The sequence below is a fragment of the Oreochromis niloticus genome, linkage group LG10 (genome assembly GCF_001858045.2).
Source record: "Oreochromis niloticus isolate F11D_XX linkage group LG10, O_niloticus_UMD_NMBU, whole genome shotgun sequence".
Taxonomy (NCBI): Eukaryota; Metazoa; Chordata; class Actinopteri; order Cichliformes; family Cichlidae; genus Oreochromis; species Oreochromis niloticus.
In genome coordinates, this window is record NC_031975.2 from 22,347,492 (window position 1) to 22,366,932 (window position 19,441).

The 19,441-nt window shown below is 38.3% G+C and overlaps 1 protein-coding gene across 4 annotated transcripts in view; it reads right to left on the reverse strand.

Annotated features, from left to right (window-relative positions):
- fstl4 (follistatin-like 4) overlaps nt 1-19,441 on the reverse strand; it is a 218,432-nt gene that overhangs the window by 49,272 nt on the left and 149,719 nt on the right. The window lies entirely within an intron of this gene.

Genomic DNA, 19,441 nt, shown 5'->3' on the forward strand with positions numbered 1-19,441 from the left:
GTAAATACATCATATAAAGCACAATGACACACTGAGTTATGTTGTGTATATATAGACATAACTATGCACACTCTGTTAATTCTGTGTATATCACATCTCTTCCACATATTGTACATGCATACTGCTCATTTAATGTCTCTCATACATGCATACTCTTGATGTGCTGCATATCTAATGTACACACAAGCACTTTGTCTTCCTCTCTCTCATATACACACGGAGAAATTCATGCTTTCTCTTTGGGAGTGCTGGCGTGGTGATTATTCATGGGAGGGAGACTGGGGATGAGCAATCAGTGGCCAGCTCATTAATCACGCTGGATGTAGACCCTTAATCTCCTCCACAGGTATAGAGGAATCCTCCGCAGCCACTCCTCATTCCTTCTCTAAATTCTCCCATCTCTCTCGCTCTCTCTCTTCCACCCACCTCCTCATTTTCTCTGTGATGCTGTCTTTGCATCTTTGGCTATTTCTATCCGTCTTTGTCTTTTTCAGAGCCTCTCACCTACCCGATGTCTTTGTGACTCTACGGCTGCCTGTCATTCTTCCCTTCCGTATCACTTCTTCCTCTTCTCCGAGGTTTTAATTTGTCTCTTTGTCTTCCCTGTCTTTCCAGTTAAAGTGCTTCCTTGTCTTTCAACTTACTAGCAAAGCAACAGTAGTGCTTATTTTCCAGCAGGACCCATATGCAAAAAACTTAGCCTTGTTACGATCAAAGAAAGAAAGAAAAAACAGAACAAAAAAAAGCATAGTAGAAATCTAAGTTGGAATTAGCATTTAAAAACAATATGTTTAAAGCTAGTTGGGTAGGAGATCTGGCTTTGCCAATTTTCCTTCTGCATCTGCATAACCATTTAAAAAATATAGCTGAGGATACTTCACAGCAGCAGGACTCTTAGTAAACAAATGATGGGAGTTATGTGCTGCTTGGAAGCTGTGCTGTTATTGATAATAAAAATAGAATATTTCATAGTGAATGCATAATAATTTGTCAAAATTACTACCTCTAGGTTTATTGAAGAAAAAAAAACTCTCAGAGGTTACAAGAACAGAAACGGGTCAGTCAAATGTCTTTGAAAATAAATAAAAAGGAACGGTGGGTTTAAAAAACAAACAAAAATGAAAACACTAGGAATACGAGCATAATGAAATACTTTTAGAATACTTTAGAAATGTGTCTGCATACTTATGTTAACAAAAAAGGCAAATTTTTTTATGTGTTATATAAGAGAAATTCCAAAAGCCACCTGAAACAGCATGTTTCCAAGACCATTTAAAGGGAAACCATTGTCTCCCCCACATTCTTTAATGGACAGCTTTGCAGGAACAGGCTGCTAACTACAGAGTCCATACATAAGGTGAGCTTAGCCACAGAGGACCTGTGTGCATTGCAAGGCGGCGGTGATATTCAAAAGACAAAACTCAATAATGAACTGCCATCAGTTTGCTAATGAAGGACAGAACTCTCTTTACTGTGTTGTTCAATCCCTAAGGACAGGAGTAACCTGTCAGGAATATAAACAGATTAATTGCCTGTCTGGAGGCTTCATGGACATTTTTTTTACTAAGGCTTGGCCTGCCCACACCATTAATCCCTATTTTTAATATATACTATACATTTTGTTGCTTGTGGGGGGATTCTTCATTCGAGATGCTAAGGTTACACCAGTGAGATAATGTAAGTGGTTATGATCTGCACTGATGTAGCAGCTTTTAACCTAAGAGAGATTCTGTGAAACACTTTACATTTTCACACTTGCACACCATGCAACGTGCTCACCTGCCAGTGAAAGAAACTTGGGTTTCAGTGTCTGGTTTGTAGGCACTTAAGTTCATGGAAGGGCTGGGATTTAAATAACCAATCACGTAATATCTGGAAAGCTCATTTCACTACCAGAACCACATCCACACAAGGTTATCCTTGTTAGGGCAGGTAAAGGTTGTCTCTACAGTGCATCAGATATTTTCTATGATATCACCCCTGAAGGTCGAGGATATCGTCATTTTTCGACATCACTAAATTGTGTTGAAAAACATTTGTTTAATAAAGTTTAATAAAACTGAGGGCATTGCTTTCCAGTCTAAACAGAGAGAAAAAAGTTTTAAAAAAATACTCTGTTATGTTGTAATTGAATTTCAACTATAACTATGAGCTTGAGGAGTTCAAGCTTTCTATAAGCCAAACTTATAATAATACAATTGTCATATGTGCAGGTTTTATTTATCCATCACATTTTTATTACATATTTACGTTTGCTATTTTGCTTTTAGGCAAACGGCATGGAGTGGCTTGCATAACTTCAAGAAGAAAATATATGAAGAATTAAAAGTCTTAAGACACAACTTGGAAAGAAATTTTACGTTCGCACCATTTGGTTTAATAAAACAGAGGGCATTTTAAGTTTCACAGTCCAAAAAACCCCATCCTGCTCGGAAAGGCTTAATGGAAACAAGCTGACAGTCTTGAGCTAATCTCCCATACTTCATTTGGTCGGATGAGACCCCATTCGTTAAAGCTATACCCTCATCTGATAGTAGCATAAGATCTCTGACAATCTGGATAATCTTTCATCTTTATGGAAAGAAGGAAAGTCCTCTCAGCCCACTCTCTCTCCCCTCCCCAGCTATGCCTCTTACTGTAAACCACTGGCAGTTTTCTGACAGAGCTGGCTAAGTGGTCTTTCTCATTTTAAAGCCTTTTCAGCCCTGTGAAGGAGGAGGGTGAGTGAGATTAGTGGCCTGCAGCAGAACTCTGCACTGCAGGAGCCACAGCTTGACCTGACCTGGAGGTCCACCTCAACAGTTACAGAATGCAGAATGAGATACACTGTGTGAATCTGGGTGTACACAAGAACACTGAAAAGTATGTTTTTAAATGTGCATGCATGGAATTACAGAGTCTATGCATTTTATACAAATGCAAACATTAAGCAGGATTATTTGTGATTAGAGTTGCAGTCTGGAGGAAAGAAAGCCCAATCATCAGTTTTCATGAAGCTCCCATGAAGGCATCTTTTCATACAAACCACTCCACATAGGTCAGTGGACTCCTCAATTAAGACTGAAGTAAAGAGAGCATACTGAACACTTTATTTAAAAAGGAGGTTTTTTACATTCTAAAAAAAAAGATGCAATCTTTTTTCTTATATGTAGTTTTTTTGTTTTTTAAAGAAAAAAAAAGTGAAACAAAAAAAAAAAATTGCATCTAACAAGACAAAGAAAATAATCAGGAAAAAACACTGTATCTCTTATTTGTCACCATCCTTTCTCAAATGAAGAGGTAGAGCTCATTTATATTCTCCACATTGTTCATTTTAAATTAATGGTGTTTTGCAGTGTGACAAATTGGAAACACTTATCTGGCATTATGCTGCTGCACTTACTACATTTTTTTTATATAAATCACTAAGCATATCAAATATAGAAAGTCGGCTATGTACATGAAGTCTATATGCATTTCTGTGAATTCCAGTAATTCTATTTTTACTTGGAAATATTCAAATAGTATTATAGTATTGGAATTATTCATATAGTTGAATGCATTTTAAAAACCGATACGGTATAATGATTTTAAATGGCGTACTGTTTTAATTGTAGCTGAATTGCTTAACTGACACCCCCGAGGTTACCAATTAGTCTAAAATATGGGGGCATCCTGCATCCTGGTAAAATATCCACTTTAGGACATCAACCAACCTCAGTATCATTTCTCACATGTCACAAAAAGCATAATTGCTTCCACAAATTTACTTAGAATTGCAGCAGCACTCACTTCACATACAAAATCCATACTTTATATTACTTCATCACATATTCAAGTCACATAGTGGTCTTTGTGATTAATGGTAACACTTCATGAGTAAAACTATCACAAGAATGATTGGTGTAAGTTAGGTGTTCTCGAAAACGACGTCCACAATGAAAAATGACTTTAAACAAACTGACAGAACTTTTTAAGCACTAAAAATGTTTATAAAAATCATGGTTCATTGATTTGAACCTAGCTGGAAAAATGCAAAGGTTCAGCTCTTTTCAACAAAATAAGGTACAGTCGAGTTGTGATTCCAGAAATCGAGGCAGGCCATCTTCAGATGAGGTATATTTTCACCATCATTTATACTTTTTAAAATTATTGATCTAGAATGCTGAGTATACAAGTTCTCTCCCAGCTCTACATCAAATTTACGGTCCTGTATGTACACACCTGGGAGTATATCTATAACCAACATTTTTTGCTGTGAGTTACAGAACTACTGTATTGGATCAAGTTAGTAGGAGACAGCTTGTATGCTGTGATGACATATAGTCATCATAGCAAAGAAGAACATTATCACAGTACTGCACAGAGTGCTGTAAAAACTAAATACAAAACTTTTATCAGCAATAATGTGAAGTAACTGTTTTCTGTAGAACTATCAGTCTCTTACATGGTTGCAGAGGACTTTTGGTCCATCCTTTACAAATTTGCTTCATTTCATTTAAGTTTGCAGACATTAATTTATGCACCACATAAGTTCCTGCTGCAACCTGTTACAGCCTTTCAATCAGGTTGCAGTCAGAACTTAGTACTTTGTACCACTTTGATTTGTTTCTTTTTCAGCCATTCTGTTGTAGATTTGCTGCTGTGCTTGGAATCATTATCCTGTTGAATGAACCAATTTAGGCCAGGCTTTAGCTGTTGGACAGATTAACTTACAGATGACTCTACAAAACTTTGGCTTACAGAGAAATGCTTTACAGTTGGTATGAGGTGTTTGTGCTGTGTTTGGTTTTCACCCATTGGTAGTGTGCTTTATGGCCAGACATCTCCACTCTGGTCTTATCTGTCCAAAGGACTTGTTCCAGAGATTTTGTGGTTCGTAAGTTTGTAAACCGAAAGTGTGCGGCCCATGTTCTTTTAAGAAAGGAAAGGCTTTCTCCTGGCAACCCTTCCAAACAAGCCATACTTGTCCAGTCTTTTTCTAATTGCACTGTCATCAACTTTAACATTTTACATGCAAACTGAGGCCCGTAGAGTCTGAGATATCACTAACATACTGCATACTGTAATTTGGTTATATGTGGCATTTAAGGGTAATACACCAGTATTGAATTTCCCAATACAATCTCATTTGCATCTTCAGCAAAACATCCATCCACCCATGCATCGTCTTCCACTTATCCATATCAGGGTCATGAAGGGGCTGGAGCCTATCCCATTCCTTCCATAGAGGAGGGGTACAAGTCTTGTCACTTTAAATATTTTGTCATAGTTCTCCTCCAATTTAGCAGCTCTATACACTGAATCAAGAGCCTCTGAAGAATAAAACTACACATGAACAATAGCCTTCAGAGTTGCCTCTGTTATGAATACTAATGGAAACATTTTTGGCTTTGGTTTAAGGTTTCTTTATTATCTAATGACAAGAGCATGACTTTTCAGAATTATGACTCCATATTTGTAGATTAATGTAGCTCAGCATTGGCTTAAGTATCACATTTACCGTCAGGACACTCCTTTCACATTTCTTCCCGTTCCAGGAAACCACGCTCATTTTATTTTATGGTAGTAACATAACACGATTAGATTTGTTTGGGCTAAATGATTACAGCCTATGCTAAAGACTGTATATACATATATCAGTACATTTATTATAAGTCTCTGAACTAGTGTTGATGATTCAATAAAAAATAATGCTCTCATTACATAAACATTCATTAAAGCTAAATGGTCCCTTGTCTTTGCAACTTGGGGACCACCCAACAGACCAGCTGATTCTAAAAAAAAAGAAAGAAGGATTCACTAGAATTTAATGCATTTTGCATTAAATTAACCACACACACACACACTCTCTCTCTCTCTCTATGGAAATGTCTTCATTCATGTGCTGATCCTTTGTTATATAAACGGACTGAACCAAGAAGGAGATTACAGGTGGTTTGTATCTGACTATATTTTCCTCCTTTATACCTTAGTAATATAGGCTGATTAATTAGCAGAAAATTGAACTAAATAGGTAGTGCAACATGGCTCCATTATAACCACTAACGGTGTTTTTAAAAAGCTGCTGATGAGCTGATGAAGTTGATTAATTGCTCCATATTTTCCCCTGGAGAACTCCCCCTCCGTCTTTCTCTCTCCTTCTACCGTGTAATGAATTACGGGTGAATAAATTTTGTCTACAGCATGCGTATGCTGAACTTCAAAATTATTATGGATCCTCCAAGCATGACAGGAGCTTTGGAAATAACTACGAAAGTCTCAGGCTAAATTTTTGCATGTTTAATGGTTAGACTGTATGTGGGCAGCACAAAGGCTGGGGGTTGGGATTGGCTGATTAAAGTGACATGGGGACCATTTCCAACCATCTCCTGTAAAAATTTGATATCAGCTGACCTTTCTGCTTCAAGAGATAGTATATTAATGTTTCCACTGCTTGTCACATTAAGAATACAGGTAACCAAATGCACATCATACAGAATGGGTGTCAGCACAGAGGCTTTGCCAGCACTGACTCAGATCTTTGTCACAATGGCAATTTTGCATTTGCAGTCCATTATGAGTTGCAGACAATGAGGCAAATCTGTCCCAGACCTTCATCTGGCAATAAACAATGCAGTAAGCATATTTTTTCAAAGTTCTGATGCAGGGTACAGAAATGAGCCACAAAAGGTGTCAAACCTCAAAAAGCTCTCATGTAAAAGAGATAAACAATTGAGACAATTATCTCAGGCAGTCCACTATCATTAGATATCTTTCTCCTACATACCCGTCTTAAGATAAAAGCTGTCAACTGGAGAGAATTCATGTAAACAATTATGTCATGGGTGAAGTGGGGTCTAATTTGCCCAAAGTTTTGTGAATTATAGATTACATTCTGATCTCTTTATGTTTCTCCCAGCTGGCGTGGGCCTTCCAAATCCTCAGATACTTTTCTGCAGCCTCCTGCAATCCTGAATGTCACGGCTCTGTTCCATGACATCAAGGCATCAAACTCAAAAGCTTCAGAATTTCTTTCTGGATGCCTGATGTGTAGTATATCTGCACTTCAAGGTGTTCCATCTGCGTGTTGCTTGTAACTTGGATTTAGCCTGGCACACCAAAAAAAAGAGAAAAAAAACACTGCATCATCTCGGTATGAAAAAGCCTCTGAGCTTTAACCCTCAAGGTAGCTCAGCGCATGTTGTTTTAGAAGACTGGGTTGAACAGGAGCTTGTTGCCACAGGAGATACTGTGTACTAACACTCAGCTGGGAGCGTGCAGCATTGAACTAAACCAGAGAATCAGACCGCACTCTTGAGAATAAAGACTCTGGAGATTTGGGAATACCTGCTCCCCTATCATCAACCTCACTCTTGCACTTTAAAAAGTTTGACTATATAAGCTTTCTGAAGCTGTCAAAGCTGCTCTTTCAAGGCTTACTGAATGAAAACTCTGGCTTTAGAAATACTTTGAAGGCTACTAAATTATATTGGCTGCTGGCTTGAGTGCCATGCAGGAGAACTGTAATTCTTTTTAACGGCTCAGGAAACCTCAGTGTGGCTTTATGAAGACTGCAAGAAAACTAATTGAAACTTCTCTATAAAACAAGAAACTGATCTGTCAGGTTTAGTTGGTGTTTCTATCAAATCGCCTTCTACTCAAGCACACAGAATCATACACACAGCACTTTGCAACTGATTTGTCTTGATAAGAAAGGTGATGTGTATAACTGAAGTTTTTAAATCATGTTTGATCATTAACATGAAATTACAGAAGCTATGATGTTGTTGTCCCTGTAATTATATTTGCTGTACTTGTGTGCTTGTCATAGTTTAGCTTTAAAGACTTCCAGCACTGAGAAGCATCTGTCCTCTCTGGCTGGTGTCTCTCAAATGACAGTGATATAGTAGGAATGTGTATAAAGAGTACATGGTCTCAAAAGTTGACATAGATTTAGCACTCAGCTAGTCCGTTGTGCTTCTGCTTTAGCCTTTCACTTCTTCTGCTGCTCTTTTACTTTATATTTCAATCTCGAAACTCTTATACCCTCCTAATCTTTCCTCCAGTCTGGCCCAAACTCTTATAAACACAAAATTATGTATTACCTACTTGTTTTGTCTGCACCCCCATTCAACTCCCTGATTGCTCCTCACGATGCACCTCTCTCAGCCCACCTCTGTGCTCGTCTAAGCCTTGATAAACATGTGCAAACATGCAATTATACATCACCTGCTCTTCTAAATCCTCCCAATCTTCGCTGTCCTTCTCTTTTCTTGACACTCCTGGCCTCTTCCCAAATCCTATTTTCTCCTTCCACCCAGGTAAACACATGTAGGCAGGCAGAATCACCAGGTTAACATTTGCATCTTTTTTTGCAACTTATCTAAAGCTGTAGTCCTTAGGTTGATCCAAACACAATTTCATCCTTTTGAATATGGGGGTACTAAAACGAATAACCCCTTAGGTGTTTGTTTGGGCTTCGGATGTGTCTGTATGTGATTCAGTTGTTTGGAAATAAGCTTTCAGCTTGAGGCAACCACATCTAGTCACTTGTACTTTAATTCTTTTCCCACTTTACTCCGTTCCACTTTCTTTCATCCCTTTATAAGATCAGAGTGTTTGTTGTCTTGTTTGTTGGGTTCAGCTTAGTGACGTCACTCAGTGCTGGCCTGTGTTCATCTCCACCATATACATAAAGGGAGAAAACAACTCTTTTATCAAAACATAACCTTATCACTATGACCACACCATCTGGACCAACTTGCTGATGATTTACACAGAGCAGATGTTAACCCAAAGAACAGAATGCTCCCTCTACAGGAAATAGTCCTTGCTTTCTTACACAGAAGCATTGTAACAGCAGTGTAGCCATAAGCTAAAGTTATCCAACCACGACAGATTATATGGTCCTATTCTTACCTTGTTGGGTTGTCTTGTTTTCTGCTACCATATTCTTTTTTTATGCAAAAAAGAAATCCCCCTAGTTTTTGCCCTTTTCTGCCGTGTTTATCTCCTTTGTTCTGACAGAACATTTTCAAAGCTGATGAAGGTGGATGCTTGGGGGGATATTGTTGAAGAGATGAGAGGAGAAAAAAACGGAAAAATCATCACTTCCATGCAGACCCACACTTACAGAGAGGTAAACAAACACTGGTGAAGATGCACACTTGTTTGAAATTGGAGAAGGGTGTTAAAATAAGAAAAAAAGAAGAGGAAGAAAAGGGGGATTGTTCCACCAAAGAAGCTAGAGAAATACCAAATCAATGGAGGCATGATAATGAATTATTTCCTCGCCAGAGTGGGAGTTAGAGGAGAGAGATAAAAGCAGACCACATGCTGTGCCACTAACAGCCTAGGGGGCTGCTGCCTGTGAATTACGGTGCGCTGAAACACACTTGCTGCCCTCGGGACCCATTGGTTGCAAAAAGAAAGAGAAAGGAGAAAAAATAGGAATAAGAAATGGGGATTGGGAGGGGGGAGAAAAGAAATGTCGGGAAGGGTAATAGGTCAAACCGAAACCCCTCAAGGCCCTGCGAAGCGTGGATTTACATCTCTATGGCTAATTAGAGTCATAACGATGAAATTAAAGTGGTGGAAATGAAAGAAGGATAGATGGATGAGGGAAATTGAGAAGCAGGGACACAGGCAGTGTCGGATGGGATTATTCAGCATGTGTAATTATAAGAGATATTAGATGTCTGGTAGAACAGCGAGTGCGTCACCAATAAGAAGTCATATCTTAATAATTCTTATATGATGTTCTACATGTACTGTGGGATTTTTCCTTGCAAATTTAGCCTTCAGTAAAAACATTATCTGCACTTAGAAGACCCAGATTACTTAACTACTCAGAGTCAAAGAAACAAGCGATTGACAAGTAGACATGCAATTTGTTCTTCACCGTCACAACTGCAGCATGTTTAACAGACTCAAAACAAACATTTGGCTTCACTTTCTCTCATTAAAAACATCCTGCTGAGATTGCTTCAATTTAGTAGCTTGGATTAAAATTGGCATTTACAATTAGTAAAAAAAAAATAAAATAGGAATTTTAGAACATATACCTGAACTATACAGTTATAGCATATAATAGTTCATATGAAGATTAAAATTCAGCTGCCTGTGCATGAATTTTTGTGTCATCTTAATGAGTAGACGAGGCACTAACCTCAGCTTTTGATTTTTAGTTAATGTTTTTAAAATGGGAAAACGTATCTGCCAATATTACAATTTTATACATCATCCATGTGTGATGGTAACTTACTTTTTACTGCAATCACTGTTGGGCACACTGACTTTCTTTCAACTTGCTTCATCTTTTCATCTTCATCTGTAAATGTCAATATCTCTCAGAGAACATCCAGTTTTTTATAATCTATGTGGAAAGACAAATGCAATGTAGATGTAAGAGCGCTACAGCAGGTTATTCCAGTTTAGCAACTATTAAGCTATGGACACTTCTTATATTCAGTTTTAATTGCTGACACCAACTAATTAAATTTGGTTGGAGATGCTGCCACATCTTGATTTATAAGGTTCTGCTATCTGGTCGATAAGAAAGAAAATAATTATAATAATAACAGTTATTATAAAACCACACCTTATTTAAATGTATCTGTTCTCCCCTTTCAGGATCATCTCTCCATGCATAACAGGTCAGATTGGAGCTTTGAGTTTTTCTTTTCTTTTTATATAGAATGTTATATCTCATTCTGTTTCCTTGCAGTTCTGCATCTGTGATGTGTGCTGGATGTGCACCACAAAGATAATCCTTCAACATGGATTTTGTTTTGTGAAAATGGATGAAGCAAATCTGGTGAATGGAGCAAACAGTGAGTAAATGTTGTTTTGGTACATATGTCTAGAATGATGACAAATACTATCAGTTTCTTTCAGCAGAACTCTACCCCACACTTTAGGGGACAAAGTTAAGCTGTACAACCTCATGAATCTAGAAAAAATTGACAAGTGTAATCCTGGTGCCACTCCTGACCTGACATGTTTCCTTTTGCTTGTAAGTGATGGACTCTGCAGTCTTGGGCTATACACCAGTAATTTTCAGATGAACTCTTCCAGATTGACCAGATTAACATCAGCAATATTATGTCACACTAAAGTTTGCTTAATCTGAAATGACGGTTTGCTGCTTATAAGTCTGATTGTGTTGACCTTACAGACTGCAAGTACAAATAGTTATGACCACATGCACAAGAGTATGACCTTAAAGATGTAACTAATGTAATATAAATGTATATAGACTTCTGCATCATCAGTGTGATGAAAAACCAAAATAAATGGCACAATACATTTAAGGAATAAATTGCTACATATTTGCTACTGTTGTAGCAAATATGATCCAAACTGAAACTCATATATGCAAATATTCATTCTTGTTTTATATATTTATCTATATAATAAAGACTTCACATATCCATTTTCAAAAAAATTAATTCCATCATTAAGGCTTTAAAGTGATTTAATATGGATTTTTGATTTTGGGGGTATGGGGCTAAAGGTCAGCAGCCTTTGATCACAGCTCCCATTTGCTGATCAAGATTTAAAAATCAACCTACAAAATAACCAAGCATATTAAAATAAGATAAAATGGTAAATGGCCTGTATTTGTATAGCACTTTATTTAGTCCCTAAGGACCCCAAAGCGCTTTACACTACATTCAGTCTTTCACACACAGGTGATGGCAAGCTACATTGTAGCCACAGCTGCCCTGGGACGCACTGACAGAGGCGAGGCTGCCGGACACTGGCGCCACCTGGCCCTCTGACCACTACCAGTAGGCAACGGGTGAAGTGTCTTGCCCAAGGACACAATGACTGAAACTGTCCGAGCCGGGGCTCGAACCGGCAACCTTCCGATTACAAGATGAACTGCCAACTCTTGAGCCACGATCGCCCCGATAAGCTAAATCGTACAAATGTAAACATCAGTGTATAAAACATTTCCATTCCAAGCCCCTGCAGAGAATATAGTACTGGATTTCCTTCATTCATGTTATTCACTCAAGCCTAATCATTCCAATCACCCAGGTGGGAGTGCAGCAATAAAATTTAATTTATAAAGTGTCAGAGCTGTGAAGTTTTATTTACTTATTGTTTCTTTTGTGAATACCTCAGTATTCCTGTTGCTTTATGTACACGTTTTATATAATTCCTACATAGCTTTTCTATATATTTTTGAAACTAAATGATCCAGATAATCCATTTTAGTGCTGCTATTTGTTATGGTAAACTCGTGGCTCCAACTCCATATTGAACACTGTGACACAACAGTAGTATTGACCTTCTCCAATAAAGCTGTATTTAAAGAGTAGAGAGGTGATGGCAAATAAAAAATCCTACCTGGACGATATGTAATATACCGCTTGCTTGCTCATTTATTTAATTCTTTGGCGACTGGGATTGGAAAACAAGAGAACTTAAATATCGCAAAGAGTACAAGACAAGTCCATCACACTTCATCAACTGCAGGTAAACAACCCTCCAGTAACTCTAAAACCACTCCATCAAAGTCAAAGTTACATTTTACTTACAGGTACAACAATCAGTGTTTCTATCAAAGCACTGCACAAACAGTATTTATGTCAAGTCTGGCAGATGTTTACAAAGCATGAATGTCTCAGTTGAGAATTTCACTGAAGAGTACTTCACAGTGCCTCAGATGCTGTGCACATTAAGTGTATTTATAATACCATAAAATAAACTGATGGCCCACTGCCTCTAGTTATCCATGGGGGACATCACTCACGTATTATTATTTTTTGTTTAGATGCACACAGTGTGCTGTTTTTGTATAAAGGAGCCTCAACAGACGCCGTCAGAATATTCTTTTATGTTTCACTGTTGCCTTTCCCTCTGCTCATCTATTCGTCTCTGGTATGTGCTTAAGATGTCCACCTGTGTGCAGCGTTTGCACCTGGGGATAATGCAGTCCTGTATCTCACACCGCACAGGTTTAATCCTTAATTGTTGATCGTGCACAGGGTTCAAATTGCTTACTTTACTCTACCTTCCTCTGGCTTTATGTTTCTCTCTGCTTGTTTCCTCTTTGACTTCATGTTTCCCCTCCTCTCTCCTCTCTTCTCCTCTCCTCCTGGGAATTAGCTGCAGTGGGTAAGTGTTGCACTAAATAAATGACTAGGAGATTAAACAGACTACCACAGTTGCCATGGCAACTAACTGGGCGTCTCTCGCTATTGTATTCGGAACACTGCTAGATGACCACTGGCTGCAAAGGCTGTGGGTCTCTTGGTGTATATGAAATGCATATTTACATGTGGTTATGTGAATGCCTATGGTTATGGGTTAGCAGTATTAAATATAGTGTTATTATAGTAATATAGTATTATATAAATATAGTATTAAATATAACTGGGATAAATGTATTTTAACTTGTGCAGCAACAGTGATTTGAAAGATCCAAGTAACGTGCTACAACTAAGCCCCACAGGATGCTATCCCCCACAAACACCCACTCAGCCAGCCACCCACACCCAAACGCATACACACACCTCAACCCCGTCTAGTCATACTTTGTGTGTCTTTTAGCATTTCACTTTTGGACCATCTTGGATCTAATTAAGATGCAAGCTGCTGTTTTTGCAAAGTTGAACCACAGCAATCTTCAAAATAGATCTCTCTCAGTGCAACACATAAAAAGTAGAACCAAAATCTCAACTGTCTCTTACCTGTTACTGCAGCTACCTGACACTGGGTAATTACCCAGAAATAGAAACAGCACTTGGAAGTCACCAAAAAGGCCCTTATACACACTGGCAATTAGCTTTAAAGGTCCACTGAGCAGTAATGAGGTATCAGACACTGGCCAGGAGAAATGAAAGGAAAGGAAAAGAAAGGAAAGGAAATAACAAAAGTGTAGGTCTCCTTTAAGACTCCTCTGAGAGAATGTGTAACCCAGGCAAGTAAAAAAATAAAACTTAGCATTGCATTTGAACCTTGATCTTTCTCTAAGGCTAACTGCACACATCTGTTGCCAAAATCTATCCATAAAAATAAGTGAACAGAAAACGGGGATGGAAAATGCAGTTTAAGTGTAAATGCACCAAAAGAAAGTGTTAAAAAAAAAAAAAATCCTGTGTGGGATTTGATCTGCACTCTCTTGTGCAAGTGACGACTGACTTACGCCTCCACCAGGCCCCCAAAGTCCTAATGTGAACGTTTTTGCTCTTTAAAATTGGAAGCACTTAACCTTGTGTCCGTGGACACGAATCGAACTTCCCTCAGACTCCATGGCAGGTGTTGTGCACAAAAAAGGGGAAAATCATGTCCAGGAACACGAATCAATAGATTACATTTCACGATTATTTCACTAACTGCTACAAGGCTGCAATGTGAACTAGGTGAGAGGAATTTGTAAGTAGAACTGAAGGAGTGGAGAAGGACACGGTGCAAACAAAATGGCCAAAAACACAATAAAAAGCAGAGGAAAGACTGGTGTAATTTTGCGTGTGTTGGTGCTGAAGACTATTCCAAGACCTTCACTTCAAAGTCACTTTGCTGTTGACAGCTTAGCTGGAGGTCGCTCACTCACACGGCTGTCAGAGAACAACAGGCTCACCATGTAAAACTGACATCCGATCTCAGCAAGATCATTTGTGCAGATTAAGAGCAAACTCGAGTAGCACAAAGGATCAAACCTTGACAGGAGCTACACGAAGATTTTATCTTGCAACACGGACATCCCTTAAAGCTTTTTTGTCCATGTAATCTGTAAGCGTGATAGCATGGAGCCCAAGCTCAGCAGGAAACATCTGAAAGCATCTACCCAGAGGCGTGGATCATACACATGATATAGAAACAAACTCCCTACTCAGGGATGATGAAATGCAAATTATAGTCTATGTTAATTTTGGTCTTTGAATACCTACCTATGTGTGAATGACAATCATGTGTTTACAGTCTGGTTTTGTCAGTTTAAACCTTGTTGCTTTGGCAACTGTCTTGATGACCGCCTATGCTCCTTGATAATCATCATGTCATTATTATAACATTTTACTGACTGCAAAATGTATTGATTCAGCTGAAAATCAACAGATTAAATAAAGAATCCGATAACCTTGAGATACATGAAACTCTGTTCTTATTCAGCCGTGTTGAGATGTGTTGGGTTTAATTAAACTCTTGGGGCTAACCTCCTTTTCACATTTGCTGCGCTCACAGTAAATCATTTTTTTCGTTGCAAGCTTCACACAAAATGGGATACAAACACAATTCCATGGGTCATTTTTCAGGGCTTTGCCATTTTATAAATGAATACAGATAAATTCATACATCACCCTTTATGGGGGTCACACATATTTCACATGTGCAATTCACCAAAATACACCTGCTGAGGTTGTACAAAATTCCTTCCTTAACCTATTAACCTGCATTTATTTAGCTGGGCTGCTCTAAGTCTCTTACATATTCAATTGCAACCAAATCATTTTCTTACCTCTGTTTTCACTTTCTCTCATTTGTCCTACTGGCGACAAAGAGGAGCTTTCTCCCCCTTTCTCTCTCTTTTTTCACCAGTACCACTTTCCACTATCTTTCCTCCACAAGCCTTCTCAGAATAGCCAATTCCCCATATGATGCTCTCTCTCCCCCCCTTCTTTTTTATCCCATCCTCCTCTTCCTCACTCTCTTTTTACCTCTCTGTCTCAACTTCTCTCCTTTGATTAATTAGTCAGAGCCGCTGAGTGGCCCTGCCAGTGCAGCCCAGCATCACAGCATAATTCCACTCTTAGTTGGCGTCACGGAAAACAAATACTCACAGTTGAGTAAATGCTTAGAGGGGAAGAGCTGCATGTGGGAGAAACATGGAGAAGCAATATGAACCACAGAAAACCAACCTGGACCTAATTAGAAGCTTTCCAGCTGTGTACTTTTGCAAATAAAATAAAAATATGAAACCAGTGGTTCGTTGCACTGTCCCTCAATGACTAATGGCTCTGTAAATATACAGTTACATGACCTTCAGCTTCGGCAACCTTGGCATGCACTACATACCAACATGCTTCCAGCATTTTCTATTGTAAAGAAAACCAAAAAAACAAACAAACAGAAAAAGCAAGATGAAGTTTAGGTTACTCCTCTGATCGGGTACGATATAGCCACAAACCTCTGAGATATCAGTGTCAGCACTTCTCATATTTTCTTTTAAAACATCTTGCTGTCTTTCTGCTGCTGCATTGCTGTTTCCTTCTCACATTGCATCACTTTCCTATCTGTCCTCTGGTCCACTCCTGTTGTTTTCTTGATGATTAAAAGTCAGTCATGAAGACTTAAAATAAACAAACAAGCAAGATGAAACAGGAGCAGAGGCACCTTTCTGTCCATTACTGTTTATCTTTCTCTGCTGTTTGAATGCTCCTGTGTGCACAGACTGAAGGACCTCCAAAATTCCTACTTTTTAAGTTTTCATCTATTAACGCAAATTCAGATTGGAGGACTGTCATGATATTCTGAGAGATTCAGCCTTAAATACTACAGCTTTTGATTAAAAAAATACTAGATATAACTATTATTACACGACATAAGCTCATAAAAGTTTCATTCAAATTCACAAAGGTTGCACCATATTGCAAATTTCTAAAATTAATAAGAACACAGAGAATCCACACGTTATCATATCACACTAGTGTGTTCTACCTTCCAGTAAAAAAGCATGCACAGTTTACTGAAGGTGCATTCGGTGACTCCATGTACGACATAACCTATACTGAAAACCACAATAGTTTGAAATGGCACAATTAAAATTGCAGCATAGATATCCCAGTCTCCACATTTGCAAAAGGTTACTCGCCATAATGCGCATGCAGTCCACGTATCACCCCAGGGCAGCTCTATATACTACACATGTATCCTCACAGGAGCTCTGACCTTGTGCGTCCACATATATTACATCTGCAGGCTACAGATATCTCTCAATAAGCCTGCTCACTTAGCAGTTTCAATTCTAATGCACTGTGTTGTCTTTTACCGAACATTTAGGTAATGTGAATCACCTTGGCACGGGCATCACTGGCACAGTCCACGAGGCACGTTCCTGCACATTTATTATTGTGTAATTACAGTGGTTTTAATTTGGACACAAAGGTCACGTGTATAAGCAACCGACTCCTACAGAATGTTGACATTGTAATAAATGTTGGGAAACAGAACCCTGTTGAAACCCTAAACCATTAGGAGGCTACAGAGCTAATTTAAAGCCATTATGCTGTTATCTCTGTCCCGCAATATGCTCTATGGGAAAGAGAATGTTGATTATTCTGTAAAGCAGAACAAGAGGTCATTCTTTTTCTGGCTCTTCTGAGCAAAACCTCTGGATTAATGGTGTGAACTGCAAAATAGGCAATAAAACAGAAAAAACAACAACAACTTTGCACTGAAATACCAACTTGAGTAGCTTTTTACCATAAGATGGCAAAAATATCAATCTTATATTTTTTAAAGCATTTCCTTTTGTTAAACACATTAGAGGTTCCTTGTTTAATGATACACCTCTAGCTATTTGGTTACTTACTTTTTAATGGTACCTTCAAACACATTTTGTCTTGTGTGTAATAATATGCAAATAAGTGATTTCAGAGAAAAGCCATGGGTATCTTGACCAGCACTGATCTCCCATCATTGTTCTGGCAAATGTCTATGCACAGGCAACTGAAATTAATGGGACATGGACACATTAATCAAGAAGACAAAAACTGCAAATTCTAGTGACACAGAGTAAAGCCAGCTTCCACGCAATGCAGTAAATTACAGGATAGATTCAAAGATGGAGTGCTTATGAGACAGACCACTTTCACTTCGGTATGTTTTAATATATATCTAGTTTAGGATTTCACTGCTTGCTCTTAAAATTTCACAACTTGCAGATACAAAAAACATTTTTCATTTATCTATCTTTGTTAACTTTACGAATCAAACTGAGTTATTGTGGTTCAGCATTAATGTAAATTGAATAAATAGTCAACTGTAGTATGTTCGTAAATGATCAAACACCTGGTTTACAAGAAACTGCTGATCAGTCTCAGTGTTTATCTCAACAGACTGAAGACAGGAATGTCGCAGGCTGACTGGTCAGGTTGCAAAGAATTGCAATCTGAAAGGTTTGCCGGATGCCTATTTGGGGCAAAATATGAGCTATTCATCATTTTTGTATTCGAAACTGTTAAATAACCTATGTTCTTTTGGACATAGTTTAAATTTGTGCAGGTGACAACCACTGGAAATACTGGAAAGTGCGGTTGTCCCTAATTGCGTTTTCTGCCCACCTGAGTTCTCGGTTTGTATCTTTTGCTGCCTTTTCACATGATGCATCTCAGTAGGTTTTGCCCCATGTTTGTGCTGATTGGATAAGAGCACTATCTATAATACAAATATAGATGTGATTGCTACTTCTCATTTCTGACAATGCATCAGTAAATCTAATCAGTGTTATTCTTTGATTTTAATTCTAAATCTATGCTCTTGGAGACAAAAATAGGTGTTTAAGTGGGATCCACTTAACACAGGACCCAGTGACAGTTAAGAAAAGTAAAAAATAGGTCAAAAAGAACCCTGCTGGGATTGTAAAAAGGTAGAGTACGAGGGTAAAATCAATAAGAATGTAATCATCTAAGGAGTATTAGCAAAGCACATATTGGCCTCTATTCAATTTGTGGTGAAAAAAAAAAAGACTTATCTGACAGCAGGACAGAGCTTTGAATGGTGGTTTACTTGCTTGGTTTATACATTAAATAAGGCAAAGGCAACATGGAGGGGCAAAATAATAAAAATAATAGAAAAACACACTGTGTTTCATAAGAGAACAAGTTCAGAGACTGTGGGAAAAACAGTGAAGCTGGAGTTGGCTTCTTGGAAAATGGCCAAAGGGTTGTGATTTTTACATCAAAGCTACAGAATAGAAGAAAAGCACCAACAGAGAGAACCATGAAAACCAAAGAAAGACTGCTGAATATGCCTTCTAACCTAGTGCTTTGAGGTATATGATCCCCAAAACATGACTAAGGCTTGTATTTAAAATGTTCGCCCTGAGATCAAGCATTTGGCTGCATGGAAGAAAATCAACGCGGGAAAAAAACCCCTTCTCACATCATTTAGGTTAATTTTTCATTTTCAGTTTTCCAAACTTATGTCCATATTGTACATCCTGCTAAACACACCTGTGATTCCTGGCTTTTTGGTTTCCCACACTACCCACCAATGAGACCTTGGACTGCATCGCAGAAACACACACATACACAAACATGCAAACACACACAATTTAACACCATCAACATTATCCAGAACACCAGATGTGCCACTCAAACATAATTGCTCCCCCTCGGTGTTGCCTTTCTGCAGCCCAACACTTAACCTTGAGTGTCATCTGATCAATAGCTTGTGTTATTGGTCCCTGCCCACTTCTTCAGCTGCTTGTCAAACATAAAATGCATTGACTAACCTGGCCTAAAATGCT